This window comes from Lycium barbarum, chromosome 4, assembly GCF_019175385.1.
Source record: "Lycium barbarum isolate Lr01 chromosome 4, ASM1917538v2, whole genome shotgun sequence".
NCBI classification, from domain to species: domain Eukaryota; kingdom Viridiplantae; phylum Streptophyta; class Magnoliopsida; order Solanales; family Solanaceae; genus Lycium; species Lycium barbarum.
In genome coordinates, this window is record NC_083340.1 from 8,353,105 (window position 1) to 8,366,124 (window position 13,020).

Here is a 13,020-nt window from a genome sequence, read left to right on the forward strand (position 1 = left end):
CGTTGAACTTTAGTTTGTCACTGCCGACAGAATTACTAACCGCTGCTCTCATTGGCTCCCAGCTATTTGGTAGGGATGCCAACAAAATTAGAGCTTGCACTTCATCATCGAAGTCAATTTTTACCGATGACAATTGATTTACAATGGTATTGAATTCATTTACGTGTGCAACAACATGAGCATTTTCCATCATCTTTAGATGAAATAGTTTCTTCATGAGAAATACCTTATTATTTGCCGAAGGTTTCTCATACATGTCAGACAATACCTTCATCATATCTGCAGTGGTCTTCTCCTTTGCCACATTGTGAGCAACGTTCTTTGACAGCGTCAGCCGAATGACTCCCAGAACTTGTCTGTCGAGGAGATTCCAATCTGCTTGCTTCATCTCCTCTGGTTTCGGACTCAGAGGTTCATGAAGCTTTCTGCCATATAAATAATCTTCAATTTGCATTCTCCAGAACGCAAAGTCTGTACCATCGAATTTACCGATGTTGTGCGTCGTACCATCTTCGCCTCCCATCGTTTCTAAATCACAACACAACCTGTTGCTCTGATACCAGTTGTTAGGATTTAAATCCCAAATCCGACCTTTGTAAGCAGGTTCCCAGGAAAGATTGGAGGGTCACAGCTGGACCACTTAAATACCAACCTCCTTAGACAGAACCTACTTACGCCGTGATGTAAGCGAAGAATAAATAGCACACACAGATTTATAGTGGTTCACCCTCAATGTGAGAGCTACGTCTACGTTGCTGCTGCAGATCTTATTAAAGAAGAAATATTACAAGTGTTTACAACACTCAACCTCACAACCTCAATCCCAATTACACTCAAGAATTTTACCACAGAAAATTCTCTCAAAGACCTTCTCTTACTTAGGCCTTTCACTAAGAGTATTTCTCTTAGATTTTTTCTCTCTTGGGATGTGTATAGCAAATGATCTTAATGATATCTTACAAATGAACCATAAGCTACCTATTTATAGGAATGAATTTCCTATGATGAGGTAAGCGCTTACATCACAACTATTATGAGGTAAACGCTTACATCACGACTATGTGAACAAAAGAATTGACTTGTTTGGCCAATTCCACACCTAACAAATACTACCAACCTCGTAAGTTGCATTCTTCTCATTATTTGATAACTGGAGTTTCTAGGTCAGAAATCGTGTAAATCCTTAAGTTCGTAATTGCCAAAAATTTATATTCTCAAATAACAAGGTTCGAAAAAAAGAACACAAACTATGCCAATTCAACATCAGAATTGTTTCATAAAGCATATAGAAAGGGAAGTAGCATTGCTGGAATGCAAAGAAAGATGAGATTTTTCTTGGTTAGTTGCATTTTAAATGAATGTAGATACTCACCCTATATCCACTGATGATGAAGGTTACTATGTCTCACCAACTCATCTGCTCTCTGCAAGTATTCACAAAAATATTAGCTACTACAACTGTAAGCAGTACCTACTTTAATAGAGAATCTTTATTAGAGTTTCTGGATAGAAATAGATAAGCAGGAATACCTTAAGCAATTATGCAGCTATAACAAAGAATCTTGAAGTTTATCTAACTCAACGAGGTCCCTGCCATTCACAAGAAGATAACATGAATATTAAATGCAATGACCAGGGGAATCTCATTGTACTCGCATAGGGTTCAGCTTCAAACAAGCTTATCTACCCGTGTATGACCAGTTACGTGGTGAATTATGTATCCAATTAAAGGTCGTCGAGACTAGTTTCTAAAGCAACAAACCATATTATGATTATCAATGTTTGCAAAGAATCATCGTATCTCAAGTAGTTCCATGTGGAAACAAACAAAACACTCTTCCAGAATCAACATGTAAGCCATCTAACAGAGAGACAATGCTCTTAGTAAAGACGAAACAATATACAAAAAATTGAAGGGACAAAAAGCTTGTACGGGCTTAGTACTACAGAAATCAAGATTCAACCGCTAATTCCCATTGTATACAGCAAAATAATTTAAACAAAACGAAAAAGAAATTATAGGACTTAAAATATTCCAAAACAATACCTAAATTGTTCGTTCATACTAATCTGAGAGATTCATATAGTGAAAAGTGCCATGAATTTAAGAGATATCCAAATCCAAACAAACGAGTTAGGCTGAGAGAATGGTGATTCTCCAAAATCTATATTCAGAATAGACACCACCGCACTGAAAATAATGAAATTGGAAAGAACTATTTTCGTCAAGAACCCACAGAAACCTGGTATTTTGAACAATAAAAAAAATATAAAGAGAAGACTTTGAAAAATTATGGGGCCATACCTTGAAGATTCATGTTTGCCGAGAGAGGAGGGACACCTTAGGGCTGGCTGGTTAAAGTTGCCAAGGAGGGGGGAAATTTTCGTGGATAGCTTTTGGGGGGAAGGGTTTGGGATTTTCAACTTTTGGGTCTTGAGGAAATTGGGAATTCGGGTTGTAGTCTTTTTTTTTTCTTTTTCTTTTTCTTTTTCACTTTGTTCACTTTTCTGCTACTTCTGAAAAGATTAAAGAGTATCCCAATTCGTCCATGTATCTAGTCTAGCATACACGTATCGCTATTAATAATTTCACACTTTACATCCTCCAATTACATGAATAAGAACTTACTAGACTAATCTAGAATTTTCCACCAATTCATGTATCTCCTAATACATTAATTCTACTAGTTCATGAACTAAATTAAATATAATGTGAACAAATTAAATAATGTGAACAAGTTTATTCTTTCAACATCCCCCCTTAAACTTGATTCACTACTCCAAGAGCCAACCACAGCTTCTGAAAAATATCAATCTTCAACGGCTTGGTGAAAATGTCCGCAACTTGGTCTTGAGATTTCACAAACTCAAGCTCTACCTCCTTCTTCGATATGCAATCTCTAATGAAATGATACTTAGTATCAATATGTTTGCTCCTTTCACGAAATACCGGGTTCTTGGTCAACGCAATGGCCGATTTGTTATCAATACAAATCTTAGTTGCATCTTCTTGTGGTTGGTGAAGTTCTTTCAACAAGCTCCTTAGCCAAATTGCATGACAAACACAAGAAGAAGCTGCTACATACTCTGCTTCACATGTTGACAAAGTCACAATTAGTTGCTTCTTGGAATTCCATGTAAATGCAGAATTTTCAAAAAGGAAAACAAACCCGGTAGTACTTTTCCGGTCATCAACATCACCAGCCCAATCACTATCACAATAGCCAACAAGCTTGAAGTCCTTGGAAGATGAATAAAAAATTCCATAATCAAGTGTACCTTTGATGTACCGGAGTATTCTTTTGGCTGCTTTTAAATGAGAAGTTTTTGGAGTTTCCATAAAGCGACTGACAAGTCCAACACCAAAAAGGATATCGGGTCTCGTACAAGTTAAATACCTTAAGCTTCCAGCAAGACTCTTGAAATATGTGGGATTGATATTTTCTCCATTTCACGCTTGAACAGTTTAACTCCACAATCCACGGGGGTGCTAACAGGCTTGCAATTCTCCATCTCAAATTTTTTGAGAATCTCCTTTGCATATTCTCCTTGAGAAATAATGATGCCATCATTCTTCTGCTCCAGTTTAATGCCAAGATAGTATGACATTAGGCCAATGTTCGTCATCTCAAATTCTCTTGTCATTGATTTCTTGAATTCTTTAAACATCTTTGGATTATTTCCTGTCAAGATCAAATCATCCATATACAAAAAACAAGTAATGTGTCACCATCTTCATTAATTTTTACATAAAGTGCATGCTCATGTGGACACTTTAAAAAACCATTTGCTTGGAAGTATTTGTCAATTCTACAATTCCAAGCCTGTGGAGCTTGTTTCAAGCCATAAAGAGCCTTCTTCAATTTCAACACTTTATCTTCATCTCCTTCAACCTTATAGCCCAAAGGTTGATCAATGTATACTTCTTCCTCCAAAATCCCATTCAAGAAAGCCGACTTCACATCCATTTGATGGATTTTCCACTGATTCTGAGCTGCCAAAGAAATAATCAAGCGGATTGTCTCCAAACGAGCAACTGGTGCAAACACCTCATCATAATCAATACCGGACTTTTGCTTGTACCCCTTTGCTACCAATCTTGCTTTGTACCTCTCTACTTCTCCTTTGGAATTTTTCTTTAGCTTGTAAACCCATTTGACTCCAATGGTGCTTTTTCCTTTTGGAAGTTTTGCCAACTCCCAAGTGTCATTCTTCTTGATTGCCCTGATTTATTCATCCATCGCATCTCTCCATTTTGGATTACCGACAGCATCTTCATAACTTACAGGCTCGCTGTCTAGCAATAAACAAAAGTGAGTTAAATCACTTAAATTTTCTGTTACTTCTTTCGTTGCGTCATACAAGTCTCAAAGACTTCTAGACTTTCGAGATACACTGATTGAATTGATTCCCCAACTTCTTGAACTTGCGGTGTTGGAATTTTGGGAGAGCAAGACAATAAAAATAATACTCAAACTCACTAGAAGAGATGATTTTTATTCAACTTGGCTTGGTTCAAATGGCTAGATTACATGACTACTTATAGGTGAATTCGTCCATGTATCTAGCCTAGCATACATGTATTACTATTAATAATTTCACACTTCACATCCTCCATGTGCTTCGAAGCTTATTTTTTGAATGGTTTGTGCTCATTTAGTGCATACATCAAATTAAAAATCTTAAGATGTTAAAGAAGCAAGTTATATCTGGCATACTCTTACGCAAAGAGACTGTTGTGCAGTTTAAACACGACTAAAAAGTCCCAACTAGTTAACGTATAGAACTCTTATGGTGTGAATTTCATTTGTGTAGATACATATTAGATGTATGATCCATTCATATTTTGTGCAAACAGAAGGTGGCAGTCCTGTTGAATTAGGAGGTTTCAATGATGTTTCTTGGTGAGATGATTGATGGAGTATCATAAGATATTATTTACTGCTCACTTTCTCTTGGACGTTCACAAGAAACATTGCCTTCCATGCATTTGACACAATCTACTAACGCCTTCGTGTAGGTTATTCACCAGAGACTTGGTACTGGAAAAGCATCGGAGCACTTCTCGGGTTTCACTTCTCTTCAACGTCCACTGATGACTACGATCACTATCCAGTCTCACATAACTAAATTTTCTCTTCAATTTTTTTTTATCCATGTTGTAGAGAGTTATTATATTGTGGATTTGCGGGGACATGATGAAACTATAATTTCTCTTGTAAAAGCGTACGGATATGCTTGAGTAGAAATAGAACAACATTTTTCTATTTTAATTAATGATATTGTTGAACCTTCAATTATGTTTTCTTACTAATGTATAGCGTTTATTAAAACAATTGAAAATCTTTTGCTATATTTCATGCTAAAAATATGAATTCCTAGCTACGATATATAAATTCTTGTGGCAAATTCTCCAATTTGTAGCTATGAGATATGTGGATTTCTATCTAAAAATATGGCTTCTTAGCTACAACATAAAAGTGCTCGTGGCAAACACTTCAATGTATTGCTATGAATTTTTGAATTCATAGCTAAACGCAGGTACTATTGCCACGAGAGTAAATTATAAGTTTAGCCACAAAATCTGAATTTGCATGGCAAATAATTTTTTTTTTTTTGCTACGACATTAAGAACCTTGTGGCTGTGTTAAAAGATAGCCACAGATTTGATTGGTCGTGGTAGAAGAATAGAATTATTTGATACAAATATATTTTTCATGGCAAAAATGTTTTATCATTATAGCTACAGCACAAGACTTTTGTGGCAATAAGTATTAGGCCTTAGCCACGGAGCATGTAAAGTTTGTAGCTAACTTTTAGCTACGCTACATTTTGCTACGAATGCTACGGGAAAAAAAATTGTGGCTAAAGTGTTTAGCCATGGAAAATTTCATATTTAGCTACAACGTATTTCGTAGCTATAGTTACATTCTGTTGTAGTGTCCAAGTACATGAATAAGAACTCACTAGACTAATCTAGAATTTTCCACCAATTCATGTATCTCCTAATACATTAATTCTACTAGTTCATGAACTAAATTAAATATAATGTGAACAAGTTTATTCTTTCAAATTAAAGTCTGTTTATTAGAATTTAATTAATTAACTCTGAGTCGAGGGGTAATTATGATTTTATTATGGGCATTAACGCTCTTAACTGCACAAATTATCAGCTTCCTATTTCTTTCTCATTTTTTGCCTCTTTTAGCTTCCGTACGTTAGATAACATTTGATATTCTTTTTCAAATTGTATAAATTGCACAGAGCACTTCAAGTTGCTCAATTAGTATCTGTGTATCTTTTTGTCTTATGTCAAATCATTATCTCCTTAATTTTCTTCCCCTCACCACCTTCTGTAAAAGTTTAAGATTCGTTACTTTTCTACAAATCTTTTCACTTTCTCTCTTCAAACCTTTTAGAATTTTGTACTACACCTTTCAAGACTATATTTTATGACAGAGAGTGAGTCAGAAAATTGGAATTAAAAATGGTGGATGGACTGTGCGGAGAAGAAGTCGAGATGGTGATACATATTAGATGCACTTGTATTCTAGAAGGCTTGATTTAAAATTTGAATTTATTTTGTCTAATCCGGTGTTGCATGCTCACACAAAACATGTCGATATTGATTTATTGTCGTGTTATATTTATTATATATATGATTCAACTAATATTTTTGGTCAAATTCACAGATAGAAGGACTCATAAGTTCGAATCAAATAAATGGTACCTATACATGCAATTATGATTTATATATATCAAATTAATTTTCTTATGTCAATAATTAATAAGTATCTCTATAACAAATAACTAATATAGTTTTTGTGAAGGTGTCCACCATGAAATTGATGACAATGCTCTACTAGCAATCCTAATAAAGACATATGTTAATCGAATTTCCATACAACTTCTACAAAATATTACTTTCATTCGACGATAATTTCTTGATATGTATGAGGCTGGAGTAAGACGAAGGTTACAATTTCTTAAAGACAAGGCAAAAACTTTAAGATGCCAAGTATTTGAAACCATAAGTGACGTTGCTCATATTCAGATTTAAACTATGTGTTGGTTGAAATATCAGAGATGTTAATATTTGCTATCTTAAAAAAAACTGCATAAGAAAAGGTTATATAAATTGTTGACTGTGTACAATTACAGATTATAGTATTAGTTACATAAGTAATAGAAAACAATGCTACGAAACTTTTCTCTCTCTTGAAAATGAAGGGCATCATTTCAACTTTACTTGATGGTAACTTCCAGTAAGATAGTGTTTTGCAACGATAATGAATACTGATTGTATAAGTTCATTATTTGTTAATTTGAGCATGCATTCTTCACTTTCCATTTTATTGCAATTCATCGCACACTTATTCAATTACCATTTCTAATGTTTTAAGAAGTTTGAGCTAATAAGCATGTCGAAAACTAGTGTATATATATATATATATATATATATATATATATATATATTAATCGTCTACGAAGTCTTTTGATATAACGAACTAAAGTTCTTACTAAGCTGCACATTTAAATTCTTTCTTAGTGAAGTACTTATACATGATATTGTTCTATTAGAGAACAATTGTTTGAATCTTTTTTTGTAGTTGTTCATTTACAAAGAAGTTGAAACTTTTTTTGCTTCAAAATTTGAATAGAAAGTTGCCCCCTCCCCCCCTTTTTTTTTGGTTGAAAAATTGCAAACAAACAAAGTTGCAAAAGTTGATATCACTTTTCCAAACAAACCCCAATATGTAAACTAAATATGATTATCGTATGTACAGTACGTAATTTTAGTCTCCAAGTGGCCAAATTGGGGAACTGCGTAAAAAGAAAGTAGACCAACATATGATTAAAATGAACGTCATTGAAATTTTGGAATGTTGGATGTCAAGATCAATATGTCTATATTATATCCACCTTTAATTTGTGTCCGTAGGAGTATATATGAATTGACGTGAAATGTCCTCTCATTTTTATTATGAGAATATATATGAATCATGGGCTGTCTATACATACCTGTGGCTAATAATAGTTCTAACAAAGCACCTTGGCCCTATTTATGTAAATATCAGAGACAAATCGCTCTCTTAAGCCTTAAGTCCACTCTCTCCATTCCGCAAAATAATTAAACGACTTCTTGAATGGACATAACACACGAGCATTTAAAAATTTAGCGGATGCATAACTTGTGTTGAAACACAGATATCGAAAATATATGTGAAATTGGATAGAAACCCTAGGTTTCATGTGAGAGAGACGAAAGAGAGGAGAGATTTTCATCTGAAAAATGAGAATTTGTGTTATTGTTCCTTTCTCTAGAATATTCTCCAGCTATATACATCATACAAAATGAAAGCATGTAAGGACCAAATAGCAAAAATTACATTCACTAATTACAATTGGGCCATCAGCCAACTATACTTATTTACAATTGGGCCTATCATTGCTTGGACCTTGACTGAATTGGGCTCACTCCAACATCCCCCTCAAGCTGGAGGGTGTGGACACTGCCAGCTTGCCAGCAAATGGTGATGTAGAGGTCCTGGCAAAGCCTTTGTCATAATATCAGCCAGCTTATCAGAATTGCGAACATAATGAAGGGAGATAAGAGATGAGTGCAAACAATCATGAACATAGTGGCAGTCAATCTCGATGTGCTTTGTTCGCTCATGGAATACTAGATTCTTAGCAATCCGAAGAGCAGCCTGGCTATCACAATGAATAGGAACAAATTATGTAATGGAGAGACCAAGATCACCAAGCAGCCTAATCAACCAAACAATCTCAGCTACCACCTTGCACAAGGCCCTATACTCAGCCTCAACAGATGACAGTGCAATGGTAGGTTGTTTATTGCACTTCCAAGACAAAAGACAACCACCAAGAGTTATATAAAACCCAGTAATAAATCTTGAAATGGGGCAAGAAGCCCAGTCAGAATTAGAGAATGCCACAAGAGAACAATTAGAAGAAGAGTTCAATACAATACCCAAATCAGGAGCAGACATGAGGTACCTCAGAACATGGAGAGCAGCAAGCATGTGTGGTACTCGTGGACAATGCAAACATTGACTAAGGTGTTGTACAGAGAAAGAGATATTAGGCCTAGTGTGTTGTAAAAAATTAAGCTTGCTAATCAGTCTCCTATAAGAACTAGGATCAGGAATAGGGTCACCAACATCTGAAGTCAACTTGAGAGATGAGTCCAAGGGAGATGAAACATGAGTGAAATGAGAACAATGAAACTCTTCCAATAGATCAGATGTGAGCTTGTGTTGATTCATAAGATAACCACCTGAATGAGGAACAATTTCCAAACCCAAAAAATAATGGACAAGACCCAGATCATTGATCCTAAACTGAGCATCTAAGAATGCTTTGAAACTGGTCATTTCAGCAATATCAGATCCAGCCAGTAATAGATCATCAACATAGACCACAAGCACAACTAAAGAATCCCCTGAAGACTTTGTGAAGAGGCAATAATCATTTTTGCTAGGTATGTAACCTATGGATAACAAGGCTTTAGATAGTTTGGAAAACCACTAGAAGCCTGTTTGAGGCCATATAGTAACTTTTTGAGCTTGCAAACCAAAGGAGTGGATGAAAAAAAAAAAGAAACCTGAAGACCAGGAGGTATTCTCATGTAAACATCTTCATGGAGATCACCATGGAGGAAGGCATTGCTAACATCAAGTTGAAAAACAGTCCAGTTTCTCTTAAATGCCAATGACAAGAGACACTTGGCAGTAGTCAACTTTACAACTGGACAAAATGTTTCAGTGTAATCTATGCCTTTCTTTTGGGTATCACCTCTGATAACAAGTCTAACTTTATACCTCTCAACAGTGCCATCAGACATTTGCTTGATCTTATATATCCACTTGCAAGGGATGGCTTTCTTGTGAGAAGGAAGGGGAACAATGTCCCAAGTATGGTTTGCCTTAAGAGCTCGAAATTCCTTTAGCATGGCCTCTTGCCAAGCAGGAGGAGAGACAACCTGTTGGTAAAACTGAGGTTCATGTAAGTGAAGGTGAGAAGTGGAAACCTTGGAGTTTACAGTGATAGAGGAAGGTAGAGGAAAAGTAGAATTACAGATGTAATCAGAAAGAAGATAAGAAGGAAAATAGAAAGATCTGGAACTTCTTCCAGGAGGTGGAGGTTGAATAGTAGAAGGTACAGGTGGAGTAGCTGGAATAGTAGGAACAGGTGGAATAGGAGGATCAGGCGGAATATGCGGAATAAATGTAGATGGAGGGACAAGGACATGATGAACATGATTAGTTGGTGCAGTGTCAACAAAAGAAAGATCAGGTGCAGGAAAGGGAGAAGAAGGTGATATTTGATAAGGGAAAATATGCTCATAAAATACCACATCCCCTGAAAAAAAAATGATAGAATGTGTAGTGAATTGAGTAACTTGTAACTCTTCTACCATAAGGATACCCAAGGAGTACACAAGGAATTGATCTAGGTTGGAATTTATCCCTACCAGGTTTAGGTGTATCAACATAGCAAAAGCAACCAAAAGATTTTAAGTGTTCATAGACGGGGGGATGACCACGTAGGACTTCAAAAGGAGTAAGATTGTGTAGGACAATAGAAGGAAATCTATTGATAAGATAAGTTGCTGTAAGACACACTCACCCCAGTATTTCAAAGGAAGTTTAGACTGGAATAGAAGAGCCCTACATACTTCCAATAAATGCTTGTGTTTTCTTTCTATCGCCCTATTTTGTTTTGGAGGGGGGAGGGGGGGGGGGGGATATGAGGAATAGCATTCTGATGAAGGATTCCATTATCAAAGAAGTATTGTTGGATTTCAGAACTACTCCCCAATTCATAAGCATTGTCAGACCTAAAAGTATGGACATTGGTTTTGAAATGTACTTTGACCATAAGTGATACAAGAACGGATAAGCAGAAACAAGAAATTAAGAAGAAAAGTAAAAATATAGATAGATTGACACAAAAATAGAGATGGTATTTATACCAAACTAGGCTAAGACTAAAAGACTAAGGTTTATTACAAAAATAACCTTAATGAAATAAGGGTCTTCCTTGAATCTTCTTCGAAGATGATGACTTGCATTTAATGAATAGCCACTTTGCACAAATAGCCATATTCCTCTCTAGTTCGACCTCGCCACTCTGTCTGATACCATGCTTCTCTCTTTCAACTGGTAACAACCTAGCGGGTCGTTATATGCGTTTTGATCATTTTACCCCTGCCCGTACATTTTCAAGACTAGGAGCGAGTCTAATGAGAACTTAAAAAATCAGAATTCTACTTTCCACGAAGAGCAAGTCTCATTGAACTGCCCCATAGTCCATAGTTTCAAGTCCAGTTAACAGAATCAAAATCAGTGTAGATCTAGATGTATCAGAAGGTTGAAGATAAAGGACATGATTGTGATTAATTTTTGCCATTGTTGCTATTTTTGAGCTTCGTAACCTAGAAATTGTTCGAATTACTTTGATTTCGATTACAATTACAAGGAATTTGAGATTCTAAGATTCATAACCTAGGAATTGTTCGAATTTTTTACAATTTCAATTATAGTGTAACACCCCGTACCTTTAACCTAAGCTTTGACCATGATCCTTGACTTAGAAAATCAGATAAAGAATGTGGGAATTTGAAATTTCCTCTTCAGTTGTAAGATGGTAGTTTACGCCCATGAACAGTGACCGTATTTCAGTATACGGCCCGTAATTCAAGTCGTAAACTAGTACCAAGGATTTCTGAGCATTCTGGAATTTGACATTTAGATGTCAAATGGTTAAATACGGACCGTATTTCAAAACATATTTGGAATTTGGGAAAACTTCCTTGATGAAAGTTGTAGAAAATTGAAATACCTTTCCAACGGTATATTATGGGGGTCAAACAGACATCTTTGCAAAGAGTTATGGCCATTTTACTGAAGAGACGCAGTGCAGTCCATATTTCAAAATATGACTATGCTCATGATAACCCTAGGTCCATGTCTATGACTATATTATGGTTGAATTGATATTATTCTATCATTGTGTTCTTGATACTCATTATGATTATTGAGAATCTGTCCGTAATCCATGAAAACCCATATTTTGTATTCCATGGGTTCTTGCATGCATGTTTTTTACTAAGAATGATTATTTCATGAATATCCTACATGTCTACAAGTTTTCATGCAACTATATTATATAATTATTTTCATGCTATGATACAAGATACATACATGCTAAATACAAGTTATTTCATGAAACCATGTTTACGAGTTATTTCATGAAACCATGTTTACAAGCTATTTCGTGAAATCATGATTACAAGTCAAGTACAAGTTAATTCACGAAAATCATGGGCTTCTTAGCCAATTATATCATGTTCATGTTTTTGGGAGTTGCTTTAATTACCAAGGAGGGCTTCAGATAGCCTGAAACTACGTAGCCACCGTAGGATGAGGATCGCTCCACCCATGTCCCGGACGATCTCTCATAATGACTGGATCCTTTCATATTTTATTAAATCTCATGTTCCCTGGCAAGGACTGAGTGTTCTGCTGGCGGGATGCAAGCACCAGACCATGGATCGGTTATAAGTTATTGCTCTCCCTACTTATGATATTTTTACCATGTTTTATATATATATATGTATTCATGTTCATGACCAGGTTTCAGTTCTTATCATGTTATTCCATGTCCCATGTTATTTCTTTCAGTTGCTTTACATACCAGTACATTTAATGTGCTGACGTCCCCTTTTATTGCTCGGGGGCTTGCATTTCACGAAGCAGGTACTGATATTCAGGACGACACATCTGCTCAGTAGGACAGCATTCGTATCAGCTTATTGGTGAGCCCCATCTCATTCGGGGTTTAGTCAACTTTTGTTTTATGATTAGTTATGCATCTAAGGTATGCTGGGGCCTTGTCCCAGTAAGTATGTTTTCCAGTCATACTCATGATAGAGGTTTCATAGACTAGACAAGTCAGTTATGTTATGTCAGACATTCGGAGTCGTATAGCCAT

At 35.8% G+C, this 13,020-nt stretch overlaps 1 long non-coding RNA gene across 1 annotated transcript; it reads right to left on the bottom strand.

Moving 5' to 3' along the window:
• Window positions 1-1,169: 1,169 nt before the first annotated feature.
• LOC132638145 (uncharacterized) lies at window positions 1,170-2,779 on the bottom strand. Its single transcript, XR_009581613.1, has 3 exons — window positions 2,306-2,779; window positions 1,531-1,590; window positions 1,170-1,424 (listed from the first exon to the last, which is right to left on the bottom strand). It is a non-coding gene; the product is annotated as an uncharacterized LOC132638145 (long non-coding RNA).
• Window positions 2,780-13,020: the final 10,241 nt, after the last annotated feature.